The following is a 16,097-nucleotide window of genomic DNA, read 5'->3' on the forward strand; positions in this document are numbered from 1 at the left end:
CTTTGGGCAGTGATGGATAACAGCAAAGCTTAAATCAGCTTTTTATGTTAATGTGTTAATATCTTAATCTTCTCCTGGTAGTGAAGTTGGACTATTCTCACCATTCCCACTGAAAATAGATGAGGGGATGTTATGTATATCATTCTTCAATAAGAAGTTTTTAGAAATAGGTAATAGGGCAACTGAAGCCAAGAGATCAATGGTCTGGACATCCCGAGAGTAAGTAAGACAATTCTGCTTTAGATTTCAGAGTCATCACTGGTACTAAGTTTTCCTACCTCACATTTGAGTCCTTCTGTTGGTCATCCAGAATATACTCATCTCTCTCCATGTGTCTGCACAGATCAGGGGAAAAGGGAGGGGCAGGGAGGATGAAAAGATAAAAGCTATTATTGAGCACTTCCTATATGCCAGACACTACATTAAGCATACCTGATCTCAGAGAATCTTCCCAATAACCCCAGAGATTATTATGCACATTTCACAGATGAGAACACTGAGGCTTGGAGAGGTTGAGTAACTTGTGTAAAGATAAACAGTGGGAGGGTTAGAATTCAAGCTCATATTCTGGCTGACTCCTAAATCCATCCTCTTTCATAACACAGTGCTGTCTTCAACAGTAACCACAACTGTGTTGTGGGTGTCTATCAGCAAACTTATACATTTCACCTTTAAAAAAGATGTTTGGTTCTTTCATGAAAACAAGACCAAGACAAATGGGCTGAGGCAGTCAGTATTTTAGAATTAAATGGGACTTTAGAGACCAAGTCCATCCTCCTTATCTGACAGATAAGGCATCTTAATGCCCAGGGAGCTTAGGTGATTTGCCTGAGGTCACACAGCTAATAAAAGCCTCCACCAGACTAATACAGGAAGCTCCAGACTAAAATTACTGCCTTCATCTTTCCTTTTAGAAGGTTGCACTGCCTTTGTTTCCTCTTCATTTCATGGGAAACCAAGTGCATTTCCGACTCTAGGCTTTTGTTGTTATTAGGCACTAACTGTTCAATAAAACAAGTGACAAAAAATGCTAGGTTCTTTTCGCCAAGATTATGAAAACAACTATAAAACATCGATGTGTAATGTCTTCAAAAGAGTCGGACACCTAATGAAATTGCCTTTCAAGTAAACTTACGCAGTTATCATTGGAGATCTGCTTAAAACGAAAAAAAAAGTGTATTTGCCTAGGATAAATATCACATGGAATAAATAAAGAACAGTCAAAAGTAGGCTCCACTTCTGCAGAAATTGCACAGCCCTGGAAAAACTCACAGCCCTCTCTTCTGTCTCCTAAGAGTCCTGGTGTAGAAGCTACAGAAGACAGCCTAGCATAAACTCTTTCTTTCGTTTACCGAGCATTTATAGAATGTCTAGGGCGTGGCTGGCATTTTTATTAAAAAGGGATGAAAAAGACCTGGTCCTTGTCCTCGAAGGACTTACTGATTCTTGAGAGGGAAAGAGCCCAGCAGTCCGGAGTTGTAAACCTAAGAAGCTCCAAGTCCAGGCCCTCTGGGTCCTGCCCTCTGGTCCCTACCCAGTCGTCTGGGTACTGAGACAGTGGTCTTTGGCTAGGATGCTCCAGGAAGATCTTCCTCCAGGTGGGCGCAGAAGCCCGGCCCAGGGGGCTGGAGGTGTGTCCCGAGAGACGACACGAACTACCACAGAACAGCCTCAAACTAACTCGGGGTCCCCATAACCCTCACTGCAGCCCCCTATACCTTTCCTCTCAACACCTCCCCGCCCAAATCTTTCTCCTCCAAAACCCCACACTCGGTGGTTACCTCAGGGGTCTCCCGTGATCCAGACTGCACACCCAAGACCCCTGGGGCAGCTTCGGATCTCAAAGGCAGAAAGAGGCCCAGGCAGACCGCGGGGTCAGAGCAAAAACTGTTGGAATACGACGGACTCTAAGACCCAGGGAGGGGAAACAAAGAGCACAGGGGGGAACAAGAGGGAGACCAGCCCCAGCGAGACGGTGTTTACAACTGCCACTTCCGGAGACTCGACTTCCCTCGCAGACCTCCGCAGACTTTCGCTGGCCCCGGCCCCGCCCGGGCCCGGGGAGCCCCTTTCCTCCCGCCTCCGGCAGCCGGCAGCCCCAGGATACGCACTCGGAGAACGCCGGGCTCCGATTGGAAGATCCGGGCCCGCTAAGCTGCGCGGCTTCGCTGGAAGGCGACCGGCGCATGCGCTGTTGCTGGGGAGCGGCGCGCTGGCGACCGCGCGCGGTCCCGCGCCTGGCGCGGGGCCCCCCCCTTCTCCCCCCCGCCTGAGGACCCTTCGGCCCACGTTCCAGTGTGGTGGTCTCAGTGTGAGGTGCCCGGGTCACCGTCCCAGAATCCCCAGAGAGACGACTGAAAAGGCAGGTTTCTAAGCTCTAGCTCCTTTTCTCCGCCTACTGAATAAAAATCTTAAGAGGTCGGATCCCAGATGCTGTATTTTTAAGCTGGCTCCCCTGCTGATCCGTAGGGTCAGTACAGCCCCGCGGGGTCCGTGGTCTGGTGCCAGAACCGGGGAAAATTCTCTGGGCTCGCTTCTGCACCAGTGGTTGGTTTCCCGCTGTTTACACCGCTCGCCGCCTGCCGGACGCTTCTAGTCCCCTCCTCCCATCCCCATTGTATCCCAGCTGGTGGTTGTAAACGGGGACGGAAAATGCGGGCCAGCTCGCTGGTGCTGCTGCAGCGCCTTTCGTTATAAATATTACGTAACGAGGTACCTCGCGAAAAAGTCCTCAGAGCCTTAGCAAATGCTCCAGCTCCCTTTCCTACCCTCCTCCTCTTCCCCACCCCCGACACACACACATACACACACGCACCCCACACACGCTTTCCTCGTTGATAATTTATACTTTGGTTTCTCCTGGTAGCCGCTGCTGCCTCAGGGAGATTGGAAAACCAAATCCTCTTTTGTTCCTTGGCTTTTGAAAGCCTGTTCCCCAAAGAACAATGCAAATTGGCGGGATTTTGACTCAGGATTTCATCTTCAGCACCACCACCTCCTCCTCCCGAAAAGGTGTTTAATACAAAAAGAACCTTTTATGCTAAATAGTGCCTTGTGGCTTGTAATCAACCTGAAACCAGGTGTAGCGGCCGTCTTTTCCCTGTCTCCCTGAGATTAAAACCTCCTTGATTCCTGTGACATTGAAACTCTGAAACTTTAATTGGCTTGAGTTTAGTCATTTAGATTAGGAAAGGAGGCACATCCCGCTTCCTAACAGTTTAGCCAGAAAGAGGATAATTTCTTCAAAGAAAAGAGTTTATGGAAAGGAGAAAAGAGCCCACTCTAACATTTAGAAACGAAATGGACAATTACAACAGACTAATGATATTAGGGCTTTTTTTACTTTACAAGTTTTAAATAATATAAATTTTTTATTTGTGTTTTAGCAAAATCACAAAATTGAATATTGTACAGCAAGAAATGCCAAATGTACTATACTGCACACTTTTTTAAAATGAAAAAAAATGGATGCAACATGAAGACTTGCAATCTTCATGTATTTGTTCATTCAGCATTTATTGAATACAGACTATATACCCAGCCCAGAACTAGATGGTAGAAATGCAGGATATATGATATAGGTACAGTGGGATTCAGAAAAGGGAAGTATAATGTCAACCCTGAACAACCAGAAAGGCTTTATAGAGAACTTTGAGTTCAGTTTGGGAAGGTAGTCATAGATTCACCAAGTTAAAAGGAATTGGAAGACATGGAAGCTGCAAACAGGACAGGAAACAGCAAGAGGCATTTGGAAAACTGAACAAAGCTCTGTGTGCGGTCTTGGGGTAGCGGATGTGGGGAGTAAGATGTCAGGCTGGAGAAGTAAGCAGAACCCAGATCACAGAGGGCCGTCTAGGTCATACGTAGTTTACCAAGCAACAGAGCTAAATGAAGGATGTTGAGCAGAAAAGTTTTAATAATTAAACAATAAATCAGACTGTTATCAAATACTTGGAGGTTTTCTGTGTTTTTCTAGTAGTTACAAGGTCAATTCTTTGTTGTCTCTTGTTTGCCTAACATGCTACTACTTAGGAAAGCTGTACAGAAAGATGCTGTCTAGCCCACTTTTCTTTTAGCCTCGAGTCACAATTCTCATCTCATTCTTTCTCTTGAGATACTATTCGATCCATCACCCCCACTCTTCCAAAACAGCTTTCACAGTCAATAATGACCTCATTACCAAATCCCAGGCTCCTTGGGTTCGCTAACACTTTGATCACCCTCAGATTTCTCTCCAGCATAGGTGAGACTCAGGGTTTAGGCAGCTCTCTGACCTTTTTGCTGCTGCTCAGGAAACCATTATCACCTTGCCCCTTAAGGGTATACTTTCTCAGTTTTGCCCTCAACCTTCACCATTTACCATAGTACCTTTCTTGGTGATGTCATCCATTCCTGCAAGTGTGAACTCTGGGTCCGCAACTTTCAATTCTTTATGTCCACCTCACATACCATAATATCATAAGCTGAGCTCTGACCTTGACTTTTTAACTCTCATTTGAACAGTGTCATTTTAATGTCTGTCAGTATTGAGTTCAATATATCTAAAACTTAATGATCTTTCTCAGCTTCTCACTGGAGCCCCACAAACTGCTCTACCTATTTATAAAACTTATAATCTCAGACAACCGAACAAAAAAAACTTAGAGAATCTTTCTTCTCTCTCAGGCTCTCAATTCCTTCATCTGAGAATTACTAAATCCTACTTACTTTGTCTCCTGTGGTCTTTCTATGCCTCCCACTAATCATCTTCATTTATTTGTTTCCTTATTGTTTCATATCCAGACACCTGTAATCAGGACCTTTGCTGTGGCTTACGCAAGTCACCCACCTCCTCCTTCTGTGCAAATTCTCAACATTTTTACAAGTTGACAACTAACATCTAGGGCATTTTTAAACCGGGAAGTATGAGAGGAGAAGATCAAAAAATAGAAAAAAATCAAAAGCAGGCCTAAGGGCACATATGCACCTTTCTGGCACTAAGGGAGTGTTAGGAGCTGATTGTGTACATGTGAGCCACAGGGTTTTTTAACACCAGATGAGCCACATCCTTTTGACCCTAGTAACCTCTCCCAGAAGGTTCAAACACCAGGTGCTTGATTATTACGCTGCTTTGGTATCAATTGTTACAACTGCGAGCCCTGCCATAATTGTTGCTGTTGGTGGCTCTGGTTCTTTGCTCCTTCAATCCCCATACTATGTGCTATAACGGAAATGATCCTTCTGAAGCATAACTCTGATTACGTTACCCTTCATTAATTCTTTTAATGGCTCCTCAGTCCTTACTGGATAAAACCCATACTTTTCCTCCATCCATCAAGGGCCCTTATTCTTGTCCCTACCTGCCTTTCCAGCCTTACCTTCTCTTATCTCACAATAAATCTTCCCTCTCATTCACATCAGCAACAGAAAACACAAATAAATGTAATAAGAGGTAGATATGGACTTATATTAAAAGTTTTAAGATATATAGGCTAATATAAAAGATAACATTATTTATTAAACATATGTGCCAAGCACTATGCTAAGTGGTTTCACATGTATTCTAATTTTTTTCAAAAAAGCATACGTCTTTATCCTTTGTTCCAATAATAAATACATGGTCACTTAAGTCAGGGCAATTTTAAAAGTAAAATTCTCCCCCAAGTCCTACCTTCCCAGTCTAGATTTTAAAACTGTTAGGAATGTATTATATTTCTAATATAACATTTTGATGCATAAATAAATACGTTTTAAAGAAGGCACATTTATTCATTTATTTCTATATTTACGCACGTGTGCATACACACAATCGTAGCAGACACTGCTTTTCCATTTCCTACACCATCCTTGCTGAACACCTTAATTTGTTTGCAGCAGTAATAGGTAGAACTTAAGGAGATCAATGGTCTGATCTATCCTGTTTCCTCCTGCTCGCTACTGGCTCTTCAAAGCTCCCTGGTAGCTAGGGTTGGCTGTGTTACCAGTTCTGAACAATGAAATGTAAGGGCACGCCTACGGAGGTGAGAATAAAAAGAGCCTTGATGCTCCATGACACTCCTTAGTTCCTGATCCATTCCTGGACTTCCTTCTGACCAAAACAATTAATGGTCTTAGAATTCAAGTCTGTGCTAGTCATGTTTTCTGTTATTTGAAGCCAGTGGTGTGCTGATTTCCTTGATGTACACTAAATACTGCCACTGTGGCTAATTTCAAGCAACCAACATGCAGTCTCTTGACTGCAGAGTTCAGAAGAAATACGTACATTTGGCTCTCAAGAGTCCTGTGGGAGCCAGCTCCAGCACATCACTGCTATTGATAGGTAGGTAGGTAGGTAGGTAGATAGATTTTTTTTTTAACTTAACAATACAGCTTTAATACATTTCTATGTTAATATGAAAAAATATACCTTTTTATGGATTACCTTTATTGTAATCCATTTTATGAATGCCCATAATTTATCCCATCATTTAGGTTGTTTCTGCTTTGTTTCTTTACTTAAAAAATAAAAATAAAACACTGTCTCCAAAGGTATACTTTGGATATTTGTCTTTTTTTTTGGCCGTGCCGTGCGGCATGTGGGATCTTAGTTCCCCAACCAGGGATCACACCCACGCCCCCTGCAGTGGAAGCATGGAGTCTTAACCACTGGACCACCAGGGAAGTCCCACATATTTGTCTTTTTAAAGTCATAGTATAAATACCTAGAATAGGAATTGATGGATAAAAGGATAAGCATTGAAAACCAAAACCGATATAATTACCTTTCCCTATGTTAAATACAGTAAGTCCCTTACATGCGAACCTTTGAACCTTCAAGTTTCAAACTTTAAAAGATGCAAACGTGCATCTGGTTCCAACAAGGAACCAGAACCTGTGCCATCAATGTCAGGTGTGAGTGAAACTGCAGCTTGCCCTCCATCTCCTATTGCTGACGATCCTTCAGCTCTACCATCTCCCACCTCGTCTCCCTCCTCCAGTCAGTAACTCTTCTTGCCTGTTCACTCGATGCCAGCCCTTGTATGCCAGCTGTTGTACTGTACTACTGTACTTTTCAAGGTACTGTACTGTATGATTAAAAATGTTTTCTTTATTTTTTGTGTTTTTTTATGTATTATTTGTGTGAAAAGTATTATGAACCTATTACAGTACAGTACTATATAGCTGATTGTGTTAGTTGGGTACCTAGGCTAATTTTGTTGAACTTACAAATTGGGCTTACGAATGCGCTCTTGGAATGGAACTCATTCATGTGTAGGGGACTTACTATAATAGTGGGACTAGACATACTTTCCTGTACTTTTGTTAGACAATTCTGGGACCAAACAAAAATAACGTTGTTGCTTGCTCCAGTTGACACATTTTCCTGGAAGATAAGGCTGTGAACTTACTAAACAGATTGCTTATGAAGGCTAACAGTTTATTTACCAAGAAATTATTCAAAACCATTGCCTTGCTGTGCCCACCAATCTAAGGCTGTTGTATCATAAACTCTGCCTGATCCCAAACATTTCCCTGACTCACTTCTCTCCCTAAAAATATTCAGCCCAAGCCCTAAAACCCTATAAATAACTGGCCCTAATTTTTCATTTTGAGTCACTACTAAGGCTCAGTCAAGGTAGTGTTCTTCCTTACTACAGTAAATCTAATAAACTTAACAGTTTTTATGATGAGCTTTTAAGAAGTCAACATTTGATAGCTGTACTTTAATTTTTTATACATAGTACCAGGTTACTTTTCAGAAAGAGTATCAATTTAAAGAAATATCAACATTGTATGAGAGTATCTACTTCTTTCTGCCCTTGCCAGCAGTAGATATTTTTGCGGTATTGAAACGTTTCCAATCTGATAAGCAAAAAGTGATATGCCATTGTTCTAATGTTCTTTTAATTTGCATTTATCTGATTACTCATGAAGTTTAGTAACATCCAGAAATGCCACTTTTATCTTATGTAACTAGATGCATTAAATCACTAATACACCACTACTGCCATCAGAATTTAGAAAGTTTGTACCAAGTCTAAGAATTTAATTCATAACCTTATAATGAATAATTATAAAGCTGCAGCCAAGTCATCGTAGATAAGGTAGCATCCTTTAAAGAAATATAAATTTAAATTAAATATTTAATTTAAACATTGAGCCTATTTATTATTATTCCTGGACAATCTAAAAAGCACAATTTGAAAGTAGAAGTGTTAAGGAGTGGGAGTGAGGGCAATAATGAAAGAAAGGAACCAAAATCAGTTTGTATAACAATGTGAAGTTAATTATTCCAATATGACTAGTGGTGTTCTTGCAAATTATGGGCAATAGGAATGTGTTTTTCTTCTGCTTGTAAATTTAAACTAGCATTCTCCAATATTTATCCTTAAGTGATATGAATGATATCTATTTCTAGTCCCATATTTACTCACTCAGTAGACTTCCAAAAAAAATAAAGAAGCTATGTGCATTTCTCTCTAGTGGGAAGGTCTGAAAGAGGTCCAGATTTCTTAACCTGCGTGGGACTGCTAGACGGGATTTAACCTCCCAAAGTTCACCCTAGATTTGCCTGTTGAAGCTGTGAGTTTTTGTTCTAGGTGAAATAACGCATATCTAGAGAACTGTACTTGTGGGGAGGAAAATGTCTCCTACAGCGAGACTATCCTCCTTGGTTAGAAGTTAGGATTTCCCAAAAGGAAAAAGGAAGCACTCTGGCCTCAGTCTGAAGACTGAGGAGAGAAGAACTGAGGGAGTACATAGTGGACCTCTAAGTTTATAACTTAGTGGGCATCTTTGTCTCCAGCTTTGTAAAAAGGCACATTTAATGTATAGTCTTAAATGTTATAACTCTCACTAGAGAACAGCTTTATAGTTGGAGTTGTAGATGGAAGGAAGGTCCAATTCATGAAGGGAAGCTAGGCCTACCCCCATATTACCCTCTTCTTGCCTTCTGTAGAAGCCCTTGTAGAGATGTCCGCATTGATGAAGGAGGAAAGTGCAGTTAATGAGTTCCAGGTTGTGAGCAACTCAAAGGAACACAGAAGCGTTGAGGGGCTCACTGGCAGAGAAGCAGTGGCCAACTCAGAAGCAACTGTGAGACAAACCCCTCCCCTTTTAAAAAAATATACTTGAGAAGGATGACTCTTTAAGAGGACTGAAAGTTTGGGAGCTATCTATCTATACATATACTTATAGATAGATATGCTTATAGATAGATATACAGATATGTATACACACATATATCTATATGTCTGCATTTTCTATTCTGATCAATGTGTCTATCTGTCTATGTTCCAATATCACCATGTTTTAATTATTATACCTTTGTAGTACATTTTTAATTTCTAGGCCATCTCATTTTTCAAAATTTTCTATGCATTTAATTAATTAAGATTTGTTAACAAATATTTACTGAACGCTTACTATTTGCTAGATGTTGTAGGTTATGAAAATATAAAAGCAAACAATACACACAAAAATCTCTGCTTTCATGGAGCTTACATTTTAGTGAGGGGACACAGGGGAAACCAACATAATCCCTATCAATGAGTTATACCCTCATGAGACCAAGCATGCTTTCTTGTCCCTATGTTGAATAATACTGACACCAAGCAAAAATAATCTATTTGCTCCAGAAAATACCTATTCCTGGAAGATAATGCTGTGAACGAAAAAGTTTATTTATCAAGACCAAAAGCTTTCTCATTAAGACTTGCCTCAAGACCTTCCTCCACACTCTGCCCAACAATTCAACCATCCCAAGGCATTCCTTGCTAGCAAAACCCTTTAAAACCTCCCTAAAGAAGAGCCTTCCCTAATTTCCTCATTGTGAGTTACTTTGGAGGTGAGTTTAGGTAAGATAAGAAGGAAAGCTAGACACTCAGAGCTTTTAGCATGAGTTCAAAAGTCTTTTTTTAAAATGTTTTATATGTAAATATACAAGTTTACTTATAATTTTTAAAAGTCTGTGAAATATTACTGATAAATAGATGATTCTTTGGATATATTAGTTGTAACACCTTTAGCTTAAAACTTTGTCTTCTCTCTGACCTTCTCACAATAAAAGTGTTAGCTAAATATATATGTATTGCATATTTTTTTAATACATGCCTTGGGTTTAGTTTCTCATGATTTAAACCTTTTAAATTTCTACTTTAATTCTATGGTCCCAGTAAATTATTATTTCCATGGATGGTTTAAGATTACAAACATAAGGGAATTCCCTGGGGGTCCAGTGGTTAGGACTGCGCACTTTCGCTACTGTGGGCCCCGGGGGTAGGTCCCTGGTCTGGGGACTAGGATCCTGCAGGCTGCGCCATGCAGCCAAAAAAGAAAAAAGATTACAAACATAAAACTGTATTTGGCTAAATGAAATTGCAGTAATTTCTTTTTCTTTTTCTTTTTTTGTTTTGGCTGTGCTGGGTCTTTGTTGCTGCGCACAGGGCTTTCTCTAGTTGCAGTGAGTGTGGGCTACTCTTCGTTGTGGTGCACGGGCTTCTCATTGCGGTGGCTTCTCTTGTTGTACAGCATGGGCTGTAGGCACACAGGCTTCAGTAGTTGCAGCATGCGGGCCCCAGAGCACGCAGGCTTCCATAGTTGCAGTGCGTGGGCTCATTAGTTGCAACACGTGGGCTCTAGCATGCATAGGCTTTAGTAGTTGTGGTGCACGGGCTCAGTAGTTGTGGCTCGGGGGCTCTCAAGCGCAGGCTCAGTAGTTGCGGCACACAGGCTTAGGTGCTCTGTGGCATGTGGGATCTTCCCAGACCAGGAATCGAACTTGTGTCCCCTGCTTTGGCAGGAAGATTCCCAACCATTGCGCCACCAGGGAAATTCCAGTAATGGATATTTTTAAAGGATATAATCTTATGGTTTCTTACAATACTGTGCATGATAAGGATTCAATGAGTTAACACAAATTGTAATTTCCAGATTTTTTAGTCAATCTTAAGACCTTAAATTTATATTAAAATAAGTTTGTTAACAAACATACTGTGGTTACTCAAATAATTTTTATGTAAAAAAAGACCACTAAAGATAATTTTAAACTACTCTTGATCCTACTTTTTATATATGGAATGGCTATAGAATAGCAATAGAAAGATGTGCAAATGTTTTTAAATTATTATATACACACATATATAATTCTGCCTACTTAAAATGTATTAAAGTAGTATAATCTATATATCTATACCTATATCCATGCTCAGTGGAAAAAATTAGCAAGATAGTTCTTGGTTTCCTACCTTCTAATTTCTCTTATGTTTTAAAAATCCAAAATTTGTAATAATGAGAATCATTAAGTAGAAAGAGGAATATGCAATCAAAACCGTAAATATGGCATGCCTGTTTGTTGTTTAAGGGTATTGTTGCAGTATATAAAGATGTTATATTCAACAACATATATACATTGCTCTGTTAATGCTAAATATATTTTAAAGTTATATTTTAAAGCTAGTTAAAACCATTAATTTAATCATCTATTAGTGTACAGTAAGTCCCCTACATATGAACCTTAAAGTTGTGAACTTTCAAAGGTGCGAACACGCATTCCATCATCAGGCGTGAGTGAAATTGCAGATTGCGCTCCATCTCCTATTGCTGATGATCCTTCAGCTCTACCATCTCCCACCTCCCGTCCCTCCTCCATTCAGTAACTCTTCTTGCCTGTTCACTTGATGCCAGCCCCCGTATGCCAGCTGTTGTACTGTACTACTGTACTTTTCAAGGTACTGTACTGTATCAAAAATGTTTTCTTTATTTCTTGTGTTTGCTTGTTTTCTATGTATTATTTGTGTGAAAAGTATTATAAACGTATTACAATACAGTACTCTATAGCCGACTGTGTTTTTGGGTACCTAGGCTAACTTTGTTGGGACTTAGGAACAAATGGGACTTACGAAAGCACTCTCGGAGCAGAACTCGTTCGTGTGTAGGAGACTTACTGTATTTATATATTTGTATGTCTAAGTGCATGCATAAAAAGGTATACAAAGATAAATTCAAAAAGTTTATTTAAAATAAGAAAAATAATAAAAGACAAAGTTGAGAGCCTATGTATTCTTTAGTGTTAATTATAATATGGATGGAAAACAAAAAGTAATTAGAATCTGATTTTTTTTTTCCCTGTAAAGTAACCTGATTATTTTGGCTCAGATAAATAAAAGTTCTTTTTTATTCCCAAAATAGTCTAATTCTCTAGACTTTTGGCATATTTCTGAATCATTTTGACAAGAAGTTAAAAAAGAAGTTAAGTTCAGGAATTCCCTGGCAGTCCAGTGGTTAGGGCTCCACACTTTCACTGCCAAGGGCACGGGTTCAATCCCGCGGGGAGCTAAGATCCCACAAGTTGCATGGTGCGGCCAAAAAGAAAAGTTAAGTTTCTACTAACATTATTACATATTGTTGTGTATTTCCTATTTATTACCTGTAACTATTTCTTGACTCTGAATAAGATAACTCATGTTTGTATCTTATCTCCTCTGACAACTCTTCTTGATTTTTTCTATCCCAAATTCAGAATAGTCAGACTGTTAAGCTTTCTTGTAAATCAAAACTTTCTTCAAGTTTACTGGAATAGCCACCAGCACAGCCAAAGACTTATAAAAGAAAAATAGTAAAAATAATTAGGCTTGTTTGACATTCTCCAAATTTTAATCAACTTAAAACTGTTGTGAGAACTCTTTATCAAATTTAGGATAAAAACAAAATTATAAAAAATTTTCAGTAACCAAGAACTTCTTATGCACCAGTCATCAATTTGATATCATTGCTCTGCTCCAAATCTACACTTTTATGCCCTGATTCATGATACCAGTGCTGGTCCCCACAATCATATCTCTGTGGCCAGCAAATGAAATGTTATGGTTGTTCAGTGGAGTGACACTGCATGGCCACAGCTGCAGGAAGACATTTTTCCTTTAGGCTGTAGATCTCCATTATCATTCTCCAACAGAGGAGCTCCAGCTTTATTCTCAGGCTATTCTTTCTCTTCTTGACGCTACTTTAGATCAGGTCCAGCCAACTTACATCCTCTGGCAGCAGCTGGCCACTTCTACTGACTGATTCAGGCTGCCCATACTCTCCAGCAATGGTGAACCAATTCTACAGACCACTCTAGTGAGTTTCTTCACTCCTGGCAGCCTGAGTGGCTGTGTATGTGGTAGGTATGTCCTCTTTGAAGAGGTCTGAACCTCAGCCTTGGGGGAGTGTTTGGTGAGAGGAGGATCTTCGCCTAGTCTCCAGTTCTTTTATTGCTTATTTCTCCTCAACCTAGAGGTAGGAGCTGCTTTTTTGCACCTGCTATTCTAGATCCCTTAGAGTCTTCTTTTATCCCTATCTCCTATTAGTTAATAATTATTTTTATTAAATTTTCCCTGTTCAAAAAACAGATGTAGTTTCTGTCTCTTGTCTGGTCCCTGACTGACATATCTTAGAAATATACTTTTGATCATGTCCAAAGACTGGTACAATAAGCATCTCCAAAAAGTTTTTATTTCTAGGCTATTAAGTTCCAATGTCTCTGTCAATCAGGGACCATGATAATACACTTTGTGATACAAATCAAAAAGCCTTGGAGTCTCCTTTCTTTTCATAATATGCTTCAGTCACTGTAAAAAACAGACACTACAGCAAAACTCTAGAATGTTGATCCTTAGAACCACTTCTTTTAAGCAGAGAGATTTAAGTCATTTAAATTACTGGAAAACTGTACTGACCCAAAATGACAAGATCAGGAGGAGACAACGTCCACCTAGGACTCTCAGATCAAGAAGATGACTGCATGAAGTAGATAGTTTCCAACCAAGACTTGTGAAATAAGCTCTAAAGTCACATGGAGTTGTAGACTGCCATGTGTCAATAAGCATGATTTTGCACTTTATTTGCCAAGCTATTTTCTTTCCTCTTGGTTGCCTTAAGGTTTTGGATTATTAACTATGATATTTACAAGATCTTTAAACTTAACAATGCTTTTTGCATCCCTAGTCACTCCTTGGTAAAAGTCTAATGCTTGGCTACAATTTTGTTGTGATTTGGCTAAAACACAAAATCAAATAAACTCTTGAGTTTATATTCTCTTTCCTTGGGGTGACATTCATTTTCCTTTTATATTAGTTCCTATAATAAATCAGTTGATTTCCTGGGTAACTGGATTCAACCACTAACTGACTTTTTTTCAGTGTAACACAGCAGGTCAGACAACCAGAAATGCCCTATCATGTTCCCCCTCTAAAGAAAAAACACTTGGGGACTGTGTAATAAATCATTTGACTGGCCTTTGTCCCTAGTTTTTAGGAGATAATCTCTAAACCCTTAAAACTTACTGGGTGATAGGGGAGTCTTTGTTATTCGTGGTGGACTCCTCAGACCAAACCAGACAGTTTATGCTAATGAGGTGACTCAGATGGGGGCCAGACCAGAAAGACAAACCATGTGATTAGAGGGTTGGGAATGTGAGCCATGTGATATCAGCGTGACCTCTGGGGAAGAAAGAGAGCCTGAAGTTTAAGTTCAACCAGATGCATAATGATTAAATCAATCGTGTCTAAGTAATGAAACTTCAATAAAAACTCTGGACACTAAAGCTCAGGTGAGCTTCCCTGGTTGGCAATACTCACTGAGTATTTTCACACTTTGATGCTGGAAAGGTAACACATCCCTGAGGATGATATGAACTTCATGTTTGAAACTCTCCCTGACTTCATCCTATGTATCTCTTATTTTGGCTGGTTCTAATTTGTAGCCTTTTGCTATAATAAAACTGTAACCATAAGTGTAGCACTTTTACTAAATTCTGTGAGTCTTTTTAGTGAGTTATCAAACCTGAGGGTGGTCATGGGAAACCCTGAATTTGCAGGCAACTGGTCAAAAGTGAGGGTCACCCTGGGGACCCCCACAATTATGGCTAGTATCTGAAGTGAGAGCAGTTTTATGGAGGACTCTATTCTCAGAATTTTCAGCTTGACAAACTTATTATAGGAAACTTTTGTAGGAGCTAGCCTTTGTAACCAATAGAAATAGAGCTTGGAAAGGGTTTAAAAACAGATGGAGCATATTCAAAGACTATATCACTTTTATTGATCTTATAAGAAAAGAACACTAGTGCACTTAACCCCAAGCTCTTTCCCTTGAACCAACTAATGATCTCTTTATTACAAATATAATTTCCTGACACCAACAATACTTATATAATGTTGAAAAACATTACCATACCATTTGACAACTCCATAGAGATATTATCACAAAAGATATACCATTGGTTGTCTTCTTGCTACTGGTATTAAATTTGTGGCACAAAAACTGACTGCTACTAGCAGATTGAATAGAGATAAGTTATCTTGGTTAATTGATGCCTGCTTTCAAGATAGATTCCAGTATCACCCAGGTTTCATTTTAGCCCACAAAATTCCCTTCACAGAAAAAAAAAATCTTTAAACAATTTATTCAACAAAGGAAAACTTGGATTTGATTTGAGTTCAAAAACTTTAAAAACTGAAGATTTGGGGGACTGCCTTCTATACCCAAGGCTTTTCATTTTATGCTTTCCAAGAGGCCTGAAAAGTAGGAGTAATCCTACATGCTTATGGTTCAGAAAATAGTAAAACTAGATAAGATGTCTAAGACTATGGAACTCCTCACCTAAAATTTCATGAGGTTGGACAAACAATGGTCCAAAACAGTCATTAGATGTATTGGCTTCTTGAAGGAGAGCATGTGCTAAGGGAAATAATGTTGTACTTAGATTTCTGCAGATTTCTCTGGGATCTTTAATATTACTAAAAAGATCTGGAAAAAACAGATATCATGAGACTAAATAATCTGGCTAATACCCAAATCTCTGGTTCGTTCTGAGAGCTCTTCATATTTGAAATGGAAACTATTCTATTAATTTAATCTTTATCCAAATTAAGTTAGCATTTGTTTGGGTCACCCTGCTCAAATGCAAAACTCAAGAATCTTAAAGCAGTTGAGCAGTCACTCTGCCTACTGATGATCTTCTACCAAAAACAAACAAACAAACAAAACAAAACAAGAAAAGTTGACACTTGTAGAAGTTGGAACAACTAATATCAGAAATTATACTCAACCACCGCGTATCAAACATGGTGTAGATCTGGTTTGATTATGTCCCCAAATGA

General features: G+C 39.5%; 2 protein-coding genes across 18 annotated transcripts in view; one reads left to right on the forward strand and one right to left on the reverse strand.

Annotated features, from left to right (window-relative positions):
* The window catches only part of CCDC171 (coiled-coil domain containing 171), a 364,663-nt gene extending 362,544 nt beyond the window's left edge, over positions 1-2,119 (reverse strand). For 9 of the 10 annotated variants that reach the window (XM_059924681.1, XM_059924684.1, XM_059924679.1 and 6 more), the window contains exons 1-2: positions 1,782-2,119; positions 279-335 (exon numbers count right to left, since the gene is read on the reverse strand). The gene's annotated coding sequence lies outside the window, so the exon portion shown is untranslated. The remainder of the gene's footprint in view (positions 1-278; positions 336-1,781) is intronic. The other variant, XM_059924676.1, reaches the window with a different exon arrangement.
* PSIP1 (PC4 and SRSF1 interacting protein 1) overlaps positions 1,983-16,097 on the forward strand; it is a 73,617-nt gene continuing 59,502 nt past the window's right edge. For 4 of the 8 annotated variants that reach the window (XM_059924686.1, XM_059924689.1, XM_059924687.1 and 1 more), the window contains exon 1: positions 2,168-2,366. The gene's annotated coding sequence lies outside the window, so the exon portion shown is untranslated. Of the gene's footprint in view, positions 2,367-16,097 lie in introns of all 8 variants that reach the window. The other 4 variants (XM_059924691.1, XM_059924692.1, XM_059924693.1 and 1 more) reach the window with 2 other exon arrangements.

This window comes from Balaenoptera ricei, chromosome 6 (genome assembly GCF_028023285.1).
Source record: "Balaenoptera ricei isolate mBalRic1 chromosome 6, mBalRic1.hap2, whole genome shotgun sequence".
Taxonomy (NCBI): Eukaryota; Metazoa; Chordata; class Mammalia; order Artiodactyla; family Balaenopteridae; genus Balaenoptera; species Balaenoptera ricei.